Source organism: Patiria miniata, unplaced genomic scaffold, assembly GCF_015706575.1.
Source record: "Patiria miniata isolate m_02_andy unplaced genomic scaffold, ASM1570657v1 HiC_scaffold_1, whole genome shotgun sequence".
Classification (NCBI taxonomy): domain Eukaryota; kingdom Metazoa; phylum Echinodermata; class Asteroidea; order Valvatida; family Asterinidae; genus Patiria; species Patiria miniata.
In genome coordinates, this window is record NW_024037047.1 from 2,509,616 (window position 1) to 2,523,677 (window position 14,062).

General features: G+C 41.9%; 1 protein-coding gene across 1 annotated transcript in view; it reads left to right on the plus strand.

Moving 5' to 3' along the window:
* Positions 1-1,013: 1,013 nt before the first annotated feature.
* The window catches only part of LOC119738408 (paired box protein Pax-6-like), a 109,735-nt gene continuing 96,686 nt past the window's right edge, over positions 1,014-14,062 (plus strand). The window contains exon 1 of the mRNA XM_038213400.1: positions 1,014-2,394. The gene's annotated coding sequence lies outside the window, so the exon portion shown is untranslated. The remainder of the gene's footprint in view (positions 2,395-14,062) is intronic.

Here is a 14,062-nt window from a genome sequence, read left to right on the forward strand (position 1 = left end):
CTGCGATCCCCGCTTGTCCGAACCAATTTCTATCACATAATGATTGCGCAGGCTTCCTCAAGCAAAGCTTCCATGTACTTTATTCCTTCCGTCGTGACTCGGTTTGGCTAATCAGGGGCGGAGCTAGGGTAGTTGAAACTAGGGCGTGCCCTAAAACAGAAGTCTTAGCATAAAACAGACTCTGTCTTGTCATTTCTACAAACGTTGGTACAAATGTATAAGCTTTTACATATACGAGCCCATTCATGTGGCCGCAGATTGCAACTGCAGCCTCATTTGTCAACGGAGCCGTGGAAATTACTCAAGACGAAACTTGGATTTGAATTTTTTTTGGATTTGATGTCCCGTGTTGATTCCATGTCCCTTGTTGATTCAATGCAGGATTTATGTACTATGATTTGTTTTTGGTTTTGTTATCACTTGCAGAATATAATGTGTTACCCTTTCATTGATATGGTGTTGTCTTGCCTTGAATTTGTGCTGGTTCATTAACCAAACAAAAAATAACTGCGTGACTCTCTTCAAATATGTTCCCCAAAATCTGGAAGACGAATCTCCGTCGATCGCTGCAATCCCGTAGGGCTGGGGACTAATGAGTCACGTGATGTAGCTTTGGTGTCGGGGGGGGGGTAGGGGAATAGTACAGCTACCTTGACTTGAGTTGGAGTTTTGGAAGAGAAGAAGAAATAAAAACAGACAGACAAACCCAGGAAATGCTTGAGGGTTCTGGGTGAAAAAAAATCATGCGAGGGGGATTTTTAGCGTGCAGGGCTGGAAGTGGCAGCGGGCGATTGGAGCCTGAACCCCCCTCGGGTGCTCGGCTGGGATGGTGCGGTGCCTTCCCGGAGTCTTTTGTGTATATTTTTAGGGAATAGTTGGACAAGTCTAAGCCCCGCCCCCGGTATGAATAATTGATACGTAAAGCTCCCTTGTTTCACGGCAAGGTCTGTGACACTGGTCTGGTACCCCGCGTCATTGCGTGCATTACCAATGCGACATGGAAGACCGCGGGCCCGTATATCTCTATAATACACTTTCCATAATAAACTACTGTCAGAGAGTGTGTTCTTAGAATAACAAAAGCGAGGAGGGAAATGCTATGAATGGATTGAACCGGACAAGAAAAGTGCAAAGAGGGTTGCTTCCTTGGAAGTGCGGGGTTGTAGATTTTTTTTTTCTGTGGTCGTGGAATCCCGTGCTTGTTGGACGTGGAGCGTAGCTGGACTCCGCTGTAACACCATAGAGCCTCCGTGTGTTTCTTCACTTCGCTTGAGTGAGCACAGCCCGTGTCCTATGTCCGCTGGAATTTGGCCGGCCAACAAACGCACTGCCGTAACTCGGTCACTGACTGCCGGTGTCATCCGACCGTACGCAATAACTCCCTTGTAGTCTTTCTTCTTTATATCTTCTTTTTCTTCGGGGACTCTCTATTGACGGGCCGGCTCGAGATAAAGTCTGTGTTGTTTGTTAGTTGGTGGGTCGGCCGACGATCGAGCGAGAAAGCTTCAACGTCTTGTGAGAGACTGGCCTCCTCAGTTCAGCCGCGGCGCTCGGGTTTCACCACAACCCAACAAACAGACTAAAACATCTGTAACCAAACAGCAACTGGCAATTTGAGACCCTGACAGCTAGTCACCATCACTCAAGAGGGAGAGAGAGAAAAAAAATCTCCCTTAGATTTCCAGAGGTCTTAAGTTCCTTCCTTCAGCCGTTGCCGAAAGGTACACCGATTTAATTACGGCGAGTTTTGCTCCGAGAAAATTACCTGGGCGGGTCTTATAGGGAGTCAGTCACGGGGAGAAGACGGGGCGAGACTCCCGACGATCCCGGTTGAGTCGAATCAAGACAGCTTGGTGTGTTTGGTCGGCTGTTTTCAGCGAGCTTGCACCCCGAGGCTCCGTACTCTGAGCCAAGCTCACCGTGTCTCCGCCAGCCAGCGCACGGGGACTTTTGGCAGCTCAGGCCCCGGCCGGCTCATCAGTGTTTACGCTCGGAGCGAGGGAGGGTTTTTCCCGCGATATCATCGGCAGCCGTCGGACACTGATTGGGCCGAACTCATTCTTGTGGTCAGTCTTCCGGTCACCACAACTCCGTCAAGACAATTGTACCCAACTCCCTTCACTCGTGTGCTTCAACTACACTCACTCTTCACTCGATCACTTCAGTGAATACAACATCGACTTAACTCGGCGCTCTCAATTGACTGACCGCACAATATAACGGCCGCAGTCACCAAAAAAGAGAAGGTAGATTACAGGAATTACTTCCGATACAGTGCAACAACGCCAACAGTCGATGCTTATCGCCAGCCAAAAACCTACCGGGACATTTGGACCGAACCACCCGCTGAATTTCCTGCGATTCACGGTGCTTTTTTTATTTTACCTCTCCACGGTAAGTCACAATCTAATTATGCTCTGATAACTCTAATGAATTGCGGCCTAATTGCCTTGGCATTCGTCAACTATCTAAATCGATAAAGCAAACAACCAAACACCAGTGGAATTTACCTCCATGGGACTAACTGTAACCACATGTCTAACTCTGAAAATTGTGTCCAAGATCCATGGCATGAACACAATCCTAATTATAAGAGGTTTCTAAAATCAAATTCAACACCAAAGGCTGTAACTTATGCCAACTCGTTCCTCTTTTCTTTACCAATTTTCCAACCATTTTCCCCATGAAAAAGCGGATCCACCATATTTCCATTTTGATTTCTGGTTTACTCCATCTGATTCACTAAAAAAAAACCACATGTTTTGTGATCAGTCATCGATTTGTAAAGGCAATGCGTTTATTTGTACATTACTGCTGTTGCATTGTATAAACACGCAATGACATTGATGCTCATTTTTGTGTACATGCTGAGATGGTTTCTATACTTTTCGACTCTTTCGTCGAACAACTGAGGCTGACCAATTTTGTTTTTTTAATCGGACAAAAAAACAATTCACTTTGTGTTCTCAACTCCATTTGTCTCAGGTATACTTTTCAGCAAAGTTCGATGTGTCAGGAGAATATATCAGAAACTGCAAACCAGCTTTTGCAATGCATGACTTGTAATACAACAAAATTCCATTGTCATGTTCATGTTAACCACGTCTTCCCACCCTTTTTTATTTCGAAAATTAATGGATTCACATAGAATCACTTCTCTAACAAATTACATACATTTACATTTATGCTTTATTATTTTTTCTGGAAAGTATGCAAATGTACCTGATTTGTTTATAAATATCATCCCAATTTTGAGGAAAACATGAATTGATGATCAATTCACGAAATGACGGATTGATTTGTGCGTATATTACATCTCATGTATTTCATAAAACACAAGGTTAGATATTTCCTTTTGTCTTTTGTGTTCATAAATTTGCTTTAACACACAAACATTCTCCAGATTCCATAAATTTCCAGTCACTTAGACAAGTCCAACTGGTGGCTTCTTACATTCAAAAATTCATTTTGAACGCATTCCTAATAAATTCGTTGGACTGTTTCTTTGGACATTTCAAGAAGTACATAGTGCAAACTGTAGCCTTGAGTCGGCCCAGAAATCAATTAATTATGCCAACTCGACACCACAAGGGAGGCGGGTTGGTTTTTTGTGCACTGGCCTGGAATTGTATTACTCATGTAAATCCCTAAACATGGCGGTCATTTTTATGTATGCAGCGCTGAAATAGACACCACATAGTTTGAATCGAGTTACGATGAATTTTTAATGTGCATCTTTTGAACATATTTGTGGTAACTTTCGGCATGGTGGGAAACTTTGCCGATTTTACTTTTTTACCATTGGAGGCGAATGGTTGTCGTTTATCATCTGTACTTTTGTAGTTTCTGTTCCCAGTCTTCTGAGATTGAGGATGAAAGTTTTGTCATGGCATGCTAAAATCTTTCTTGATAGATATCAAGGTCAAAAGGTCGCACTTCCAAAATGCCAAAATTTCTAGTCTGGAAGAGCACCAGTGGGCAGGAAACGAAGCGTTAGATAAATAAGCTCCAATATTCGTATTTCTTTCACATGAAATGATAGTTTTATTGCTTCCACAAAAAGACCAGTATTATCATGAAGAGGGTGTCACACTACAAGCAATAGCTGACACTTCCTCGCAATCAGTAATTAAACCTCAGTTGTTGTTTTTGTGGCTTAAGATGCCAGCCTCCCTGCAGAGTCATTTTTTATCTAAACTCAACTCCCGAATCGGAGTCTACAAATAAACAAGATAAATTCCTTGCGATATCCGTCGATGTAATGTATAGATCTTACTTACACGTGTATGCCTGCATGGGAAACGGGACAAGAACACTATTTTGGAGTCTTAAGAGATTATACATGTACATGTAACTTCAGCTTCAGCAAGTGTAGTTGCTTGTCGTGATCCAAAATAGTGCATGGTTTGGCAGACCACCGCACGGCAATCCGCACCGTGCCGAAGCCTCGGTCCACCCGTGGCCGTCCCACGTTTGTCCAGCGGTCTGAGTGGGTTTGTCTTTGGTCATTGTTGGCCGGACTTCTCCGGACAATGGACGGGGCTCCCGAGATGGCTATTTACTGACCGGTTTAGCAAACTCAATATTGGGGCTAATCCGGATGAGAGGGGGTTCCTCACGGTAGCCAGGAGTGGCGATAAAGTCAATATGTTGACTTGAAAGAACCGCAAGCTTGTTTAAAAGACGTCTTTTATAATAGACACTGTCAATTTGTCTTGATGGACTGCGTCAAGTTACAAAGTGGGTTACTGTCTGTATACATGCAGAACCAAAAATAGCAGCTGAATGTCATTTTGAAATGAATGATCTAACATAATGGCCAGTGTAGGGGTTTTGGAGTAAGATATGCATGACATCATTGTACCGATAGTTCACATCTGGGAAGCATAGTGCACAATAGTTTCCAAAACTTCAAGAAGTCGTGAGTGCTTTCCCCCCAAAAGGAACCAAAAACGATTGAACGATATTGTCCCTTATCCAACGACATTTCAGGATGACTGTGTCATGTTTCCATGTAAAAATACTTTTTTTACAAGATTACACTTTTTCGTACCTTATGTCCGTGCACTGTTCTCAATAGTTGCCTCTCAACATGTATTTTTTAACAAAAAAAACACCTTGACTATTCTTTGACATATCGCGATAAAAGTCATTAGAATCGCTTATCTCATCTACATCAATAAGCAACGAAAGCACACTGTGCCAATTCTAAAGCAAACTTGCTTCGTGCACATGAAAAATCCACAAGTCATGTGTTGATACTTTCCCACTCAATCGATATATTTTGCGGTTAATGGAAACCACAGAAGTGGCATGAAAGCTGAAAACTAGTAGTTGGTAATCCACGAAGGGTTGTATCTTTGTGATAGTAGTATCTTCATACAGCTTCATTATAGTGGTATATTCATAATACTATGTAACAGTGTTATCTTCACATTACCACGATGTAGCTATCTTCGTATAAATAGTCGTACAGGTATCTTCATGTAAATTCATAATAATAGTTATATCTTCATAATACAATGTATTAGATGTAACATCTTCATAATATCATGTACATATCTTCGTAATAGTGGTGTCTTCAAATATAGAGCAATTAACAGCTTCAAAGTACCATGTAGATACATGTGTATCTTCATTATAGTGGTATCTTCACAATACCATGTAGATATCTTCAAAATACCATAGTGCATATCTTTACAATACCATAATTATATACTTCAAAATAGTTATATCTTCACAATACCATAAAAGATATCTTCGTACTGGTATCTTCATCATATGGTATTCTTTGTAGGCATAGTGAAAAATCCCAATACAAACTGTGTATACAGACTATCACATTGCCCGATTGAAGACATGTACTTGACTCGTTCAATGGCCGAATAATCCGGTTAGTTCCAACCGTGTCTGCACACTTATCTTGAACGCCTTGTTAACGCTTATGAATGGTGCAGTGCAATCGGGTGCAACAGTGAACCAACTCGATGACTCCACGGCTTCTGAAGTTATTGACTAAAATGTGTCATTTACAAGACTGACTTCATCCCTAAAATTTGTAATCAGTATATTCGTTGAATGCAGTAAGAATCGGCATCGTTTCCCATGTATTAGATCTTGTGTCGAAGTGTTGAATATCTGGGTATTGAGCCAAATTTCGCAGTCGCGCAGTGACCGAACACACTCTACGACGAGCGATCATCTTACCGGCAACGAGTGGCGAACTTCGTGGGGCCAAAAGTGCAATACACTCGGTTGACATTTACAGTCATCGGCCGCTGAAATTTGATCGGTTCTTATCCTAGAACTACCTCAGAATCCTTTGTATGTTGTTGACACTCCGTAAAGATAAATCCTTTTCAATTTTCACATAATAGGATCATTTGCATTTATCCCAAAAGTGACCTACCGAATCATTATCAAAAAGCTTACTTGGATCAAAGATCGTACTTGTAGTAGTGGTACTAAACCCCCTTGAAATTATTGCGTCTGGCTTGATGTCATTTAGAAGAAATCAAGAAATGTAGGTGATTCCCAACGATCAGTTAGTTGACATATTTTTGGGAAAAAGAGTTCTATAGACGAAATCATGCATGATCAACAAAAGGTTGCCCATGGTTTTTCACTGTTTTCTCGAAAAGTGTAATATCCACTAAGCTGAAACTAGTAACAGGTTAGGTTTTGAACATTCTGCTTTGGAATTTGTGTGGTGTTATTATTGGAAACGCAAATGAAAAGCACGTGATCCTAGTATAAGCAAATGTTATTCCTACTAAAGTTGTGTTCGTTCCTGTAGCCTCCAGAATTGTTTCTGCTTTTCCCTCGGTTGCAATTCTTCTTAATGCTACTGATGGCCTTTATGTTTTTGCTAATTGTGCCCTGTAGCACCTTTGTTCTGGTGATTTACTCTTTCTGTATACTGCGATTTAATATTACTCATCTTATGCTACTATTTATATGTCAAAGTGACTTAGCATTAAATTCTCCTGTACATGCAACATGCATACCTGCATAACTCCTCAGGTGTCACGATACAATGCTGCAATGCACTATACATGACATATCAACATAAACCTATATCACATGGCTTGTTTATCATTGGATTATATACGCTGCGGACGTCGTCCTCAACGTAGCGTGGGTAATAACATTTGTGCACCGCGTGCCAAGTGAGCTGGAAAAGAATGCCTGTCTTCCTCCGTATAGCTTGGACTAGTTGCGCAGGTAGTTTGTTGCAACTTGTTAAGGGATGGAGTGAATTTGATCTTTAGATCACTGGTGTATATATTTATGTACTTGAGTACCCTTTGGATTTCAAGCATTCTTATGACTGTGTATCGTGAAACTTGGGAAGGGATTTGCCACTTGTCGAGTAGAAAGCACTCATTTTTGTTATCTTTAGGATATTAGAGATATGTGACTGTTCGTTTGGATTTTGCAATTAGGGATGGTCGTAACTTGAGTTGAATCGTTCCACTATAGGTTGGCTTTCGTCAATAACAACTCGCTGGTAAGTCGCTGGTAAGTTTTGACCCGGAATGCGGGTTCTATTTGACCGAAGGGATACTTATCCGGGTCGTAATTAACACTTCTCCGGATCCTTTACCGGGTCACATGACCCGGAAACCTTGACACAAGTGGGTTTTTTTTGACCTGGAAGAGTGTCGTTTTGACCAGGAAGAGTGTCGTTTTGACTTGGAAGAGTGTCGTTTTGACCTGGAAGAGTGTCGTTTTGACCTGGAACAGTGGAAGAGTGTCGTTTTGACCTGGAAGAGTGGAAGAGTGTCGTTTTGACCTGGAAGAGGGTCTGTTTTGACCTGGAACAGTGGAAGAGTGTCTGTTTTGACCTGGAACAGTGGAAGAGTGTCGTTTTGACCTGGAAGAGTGCCGTTTTGACCTGGAAGAGTGTCGTTTTGACTTGGAAGAGTGTCGTTTTGACCTGGAAGAGTGTCGTTTCGACCTGGAAGAGTGTCGTTTTGACCGGTTAAGCCTATTGGAATCCGGATTCCGAGTCAAGACTGACCAGAGACTTTGTATAAAGAGTGCAGAATGTTGCCGGGTGAGAATTGATGATGTTGCCAGATTATAGTCGGTATTCGTTTTCAAACAAGCTTGAAAAAAATTGGGTTTTTACCTGTATAGAAACACCACTAGCGACGTCTAAACGTGTTCTTGCCTTTCGTGTATCATTGGTATTTAATATAATTTGACAAGAAGTAAAAGCCTCTCTGATAATCCTTGGACAATCCAAACCACTTGTCGGTATACCCCTTCTACCGACCCCAGTTTGGCGAGCGCCTTCACCATTATGCAATCACTTCCTGACCAACCTCTCATCAATCATTTGCTGTCAGCGCAGTGATAAACGATCTGCTCACACCAACCCTGACCACTGCACAATAGAAAGAAACACCAACCCGCTTTTACACGGAATCCGGCCTTTTGGTAATGAGGCGCTAACAGCACAAATTACCGGGCCGTAAATCAAGGCAAATCAACGGCTTGTTGGTTGTGAGCCAGCGCGCCTCCGCTAGCCTACCCGTACCCGGGACCCCCTGCTGCAGAAGCTCCCCTGACCGTGTGAGTGACAGGTGTGGTCCCGGGGAGAAAACGCCGCATCTCACGGCGGGTCTGGAGCAAGTTTTCCGGCCAGTGATCAGGCCATGGTCGGAGTTTACGAGGAAGGAAGGATCCCTTCTGAGTTCCATGGTCGGGATGGCCCTGAATTGTATCACTATTTTCCCTTTGACGATTTCGATCAGATATTTTTTATCTTTCCTTGTAAATAGTTGTTGTTGTCAATTGAATGTTGCTTTTATTGAAAACCTTTCATTTCATGGGCTAAGTTTGTTGAACTCTTTGGTTGAAAATGCGAATTGTAGTTTGCCCGTTAATTCAGCCAGAAGTGAATTCCTTTTGCCTATGTCTGCCTATTTACTGATGAAACATAGCTCCCAACTTCTTTCGTTTCAGTCCATTTCTGTGGTTTACATGACACTGTTCACGAACTTTAGATGCCTTTGCTGCACAACAGAACCGCATGACATTGCAAGGTATAACACCAGAAACATCACAGACAAGCTGCAATTTGCACGGCACGTCGTCTTTGAAACTACCTTTTCACGAGCATTGAGTGGCATTTTTGTTGAAGTCTGCATACTAAATTAAACAACGTGCGCGAAATATTGTCAAAAAGTCCAATTTGTTTTGTCTCCCTCCATAACACAGCCAGCCCTGGCTAGAGTCCCTTTCTGACCTTGTGATTTGAGCAGCTGGTAATGTGGTATTTGCATTTAGTCAGTCGCGCTGCCTCAGGCCAACATGCAACAACGAAATGGCGAAGAGAAACCAACACAAAAATATGTCAGCATGGGGCATGTAGCTTTACAGGCTACGCACCTTCCTTCCAGTTCTGCGAATGTTTACCACGTCAACTAGTGAAAGGGCGTGGGGTTGGCCGAACAATGCCTCCGAAAGTACTCGGAAAGGTTAAACCATCTTGGAATAGGATTAAATCAAGTCGTGATTTTTTTCCCTCTTTAATTGAATGAATCCATACAACTCACAACTTATTATTGAACCTTTGGTAGATTTCTTGAGAAACCTGTCACTGAAATAAAAAAAGAAAACGAAAAGTACACGAATCAACCTCATATTCCTACAGATGGCAATAAAAATAAAAAAGGCAACCGAACGAAAATTGCAACACATAGTGCTTTCGTCATATCTAGTGCCGAGTTTTTATTGTGCAATTTCTGGTGTTTTTTTTTTACCTAAGCATGTACCTCGTGACCTCGTGACCTTTTGAAGAGTGTTTTGATTGGTACTTGGCGGGCGAGCTGGTTTACATAACGCAAAAGTCACGCTGAAGTGCGTCGCTATGTCAACAACACGAAACCCAGTGAAGTCTAATGAAACTCCCGGCATTGGATACAACAGAGCGCAGACAACATCGGATTTTCTGTACGCCCGATGAAGATTCGTCTGAAATATAACAAATCCTGTCTAGTACTTCACTTGAAAATATCTGATGTGGTTTACAAAACTAGTAAAGAAAAATATGAAAGTCCAAATAGGTAATTTAACGAATTTAGCCAATTGTTAAATCTCTCGGATAGTTTTCTTGGTACCACTCACTTCCAGGTTTTTCGAAGATGAGTTCCCGTGCTAGCTCGAGTTTCGACTGAAAAAAAAATTCAAAATTTCTACTTTCCTAGCATTATATAAGTTATTCACTTTTGAATAAGACATCAAGCGAAACAAACAAACAAACACCCCAACACCCCAACAAACAAACAAACAAACCCATCCACGTTTAGTTGTTGAATTATATGTCCTCCCAAAATTCGAATTATTGTCTGCCAGACAATAATTCGGCTCTCGCATGGGGCGGTTTCATTTGTGCAGAAAATGAAAGTTTTTTTCAAACGGTTGCAGACGCAAAAATTGGAATAAAGTACCGGTAGTTTCTGTGTTTTTTTTCGTTAAAACAAAACATGCATATTGAAAATCTGTTAGGAGAAAAAAAAATCCATTTTTGTTATTGTTAGTACGGGGTAGGCCTATGCACGATTTTCATTCTTTTTTATTGAACTTTCCCCTCACCCTCAATTTCTAATAAAGAAGGTGACGGCCAAAGGCGTCCTTGTCTTTAATTTTGCAGAAGAAAAAACATCATCAAGATGTCATTAATCACTTGCGATTTTGTTGGAACCGTTGTCGTGGTAATTACAACGGCATTACATCTCATAAAACACAGCCCCAACAAAGCGATACCTAAAATGCTCGGCTACCAGCAACAAGCTTTGCCATCAACAAGAAAGACCCTTAATTAAAAAAAAAAAAGTACCATAGGAGCCCCGCGAAAACAAGGTTGTATTTGTCTTGAAAACACTGGGAATTTGATCTGCCTCGGAGAGGGGATTAGCGAGGGCAGACCCGAGAGCTGGACCCGTGGCGCTCGGCGGGGATTACACGGAGGATCAGCCAGCAACTAGTTTAATTCTCGGACTTTGGGATGGTAGGGCGATTGCAGTCAGAAGCACAATTATAGCAACTGCCTGCCGACACAATGTTGACACGTGGACCACTGCATAGCCTTTTTTGTTATCCTTTTCCTATAATATTCAAGAAAACGACAACAGGAAAATTGACTTCGTTCAGTTTCGGTCGCTTCTTAACGGGGTTATTTCGCGCCCCCAAAACAAAGATTTTGACTACTTGCATGAACTGGGAGACCGCAGACATAGGGCTGGGTAGCTCGGTTGGTAGAGCACCGGAAAGGCAATCGGGAGGTCGCAGGTTCAGATCCTGTTCCAGTCAATTTCTCTGTTCAACTTTCAAAAAAAAGGAAAAATACATTTGAAAAGGTATATGAAATTTGCAATCTGAACTATAAAACACCAACGAAACTTTATGCATCCGTACCGACGGATCGGTTGACCAACACAATAACTGTTAAAAGAGTACATCTTCTTGTAGATTTAGTTGTCTTTTCGACTGTTTTTTTCCCCATGAAAAATTCTCAAAATAGATGTTAATCCCGTGAGCTTTTTGAATTTCTTCTCGGAGTTGCAAATCGTAGCGAAAATCTAATTTTAACACTTGCCTAATCCTTTATTTATCTTCGCACTTTCTGGCCGCACAAGCAGTTGGCACGTCGGCCCGACACCGGAAGAATGAATCTCAATTTTTTTTCGCACTTGTGAAAGATTGACTCCTGACTGGAGTTGATTTGCCGTCCATTTGCGAGGCATCCCTTCCAGCTATTTAGCACCTCTATATGATAGGCAAAGCATTGTCACCTATGCTTGCATATACTGATTGTGTTATACCGAGTCATAAGAAATGCAGTCATTATCGTAGACAAATTGTTGTCAGGTTTTGCGTCCGAGAAAGCAGGAGGGGCGATCAAAATTATGATTTTTTTTTTTTTTACAAAATCGAAGTAGCGGCAACTTATTGTCAACTTACGCTTGGGAGGGGGAGGGAATGACCAACAAATTTGGAAATTCGAAAAGGGGGAGGCTGGACACAATCTGACTCTAGGAGTCGCTGTTGAAATATGTGTGAATGCATTCGGCCTATGTACATTACACTTGGTGTCCATTACATGCATAAGCTGCAGTGTACTTCATTTACGGGAAGGGAGTGGTAGATAAGCAATTATGTCAGAGATTTATTTTATTTTATTTCTTTCTGGTAATGAAACCAAGGATTCCTCAAAAGTACACTAAGCACTGTAGCTCTAAAGCCTGAAGAAACCTGTAGAGAGTAGACAATGAGAGGAAAAGACAGTTTTACTTTTAGAGGTGGGAGGAAAAACCCAGAGGAACATTCTCAGGAAAACCCACGGAATCAGGTAGGGACTGAAAACACAATCCACATATTGGCCTGGGCGGGATTCGAACCCGGGTCATAGCGGTGGAAGGCGAGGAAAGTACCGCTACGCCTACCTGACTCCCCTAGAAATAGATGTTGCACCATCTGGGGAAAACAGTACGCATTGTGTACGCAGTGGGGGGGGGGGGGGGCATCGTCATTGGCGTTTCCCTGCTTAAAAATTATGGGGGGGGGGGACACATTTCTTCCCGTCCCCCGGGATCGCCGCCCGTGACCTTTAGGGTTGAGTCAAGTTAAGCATTATTGATGTTGTTGATTGACGTGAATACAATGTCTTGACATAGGCTATGCAGGGAGGTTGATGATTATAATTATGACAATTTCGAACAATCTTCTGTAAGATGACAAACGACATTTGACCGTTTCTGTAAACCAAATTGTAATGTAAAAAAGTCGGATTGGATTGTATTAAAAAAAAGACAAAGCTGACATCGTTTTGCGACCGTATCAATTTTACCAGCCGTTTCTTGCGAAATTTGCCCATAGGTAATTTAGCTTGTACCAGGAAACTTGTCAGGTGAAAGCATTGGAACCCCGCAAACGAAGGCAGGAGACTAGACTGAATAAATCGGAAGGGGAAAAATGAGTGAAATCAAATTAACAACGGTAGCAGAGCAGAAAATTAACTTGTCGGTTGTGTAATTCGCCGGGTAATGAACATCAATCCGTAATTAATTATCTCACCTACAATGACTATACTATGATGATGTTACCGGGGAATAGGTATCGACAATTTGAACTTCTAGAAATTCGTTTTTCTTATTCAAACTCAATCAAGAATGCTTAAGGAAAAGCAAATATAGGCCTGTACCTTGCACAGAGGCTGATGGAAAGGTCAGAAGAGAAGTTTATAGAAACTCCTCCATCTACCAAAAAAAGAAAGAAGTACAGCGTTTACAAATATCTGTACTGAGATCACCTTTCTATTTGGTTATTTGTTCTTTATTTTGTGTGTGGTTTTCTTTCTTTTTTTTGTGTGGGTGTATCATGGAGGAAAAAAAAGTTGAGTACTTGTATTAATTGTTTGTTTTTGATGGGAAGATATATTAGAAGAGAAGTTCAATGAAAATTCTAAAAAAAAAAAAACCAAGAGTAGAAGTACATCATTCGCAAATAGCATACATATTTTGGTTAACTGGTTTGAAGTGCTCATAGCAAGTCGCTGTCACACACGTGTTCCCCATCATGTATAATTTGTCCAACCTCAAATGCCCTTGTTAGTCCCATCCCCGACTATCCCAAACTCATGTTGCCGTTTAACTGTGTCGTCCGTCTGTCGGAAAAATGCGAGTTCTGGCGGGAATATTCCGGGCCTTGGCACGGCGGCATGGCAACAACGCGCTGCACTGGCGGATGATTGGACGCCCGGTCGTCGCCATGCGGTAACCATCTCGGATTGCTGGCCCCCTGCCGGGTAACAGTACACCACTCACGGAAATCCCCAGAGAAGAATCTGGGGACCAACTCAATCAAAGTACTCCTGTAAATATATTTGAAAACAAACTAAAAACAACCTCAAATGTGTAATTTGCGGAACAATTGGGGAACAATTTGCGGACACATTCATGAAGTGGTTAACTCTTATGAAAAACAAATTGGAGTTTCCGAGAACTAGACATATTCACTGTTAAAAAGTGGGTTATAAATACAAAGGATCATT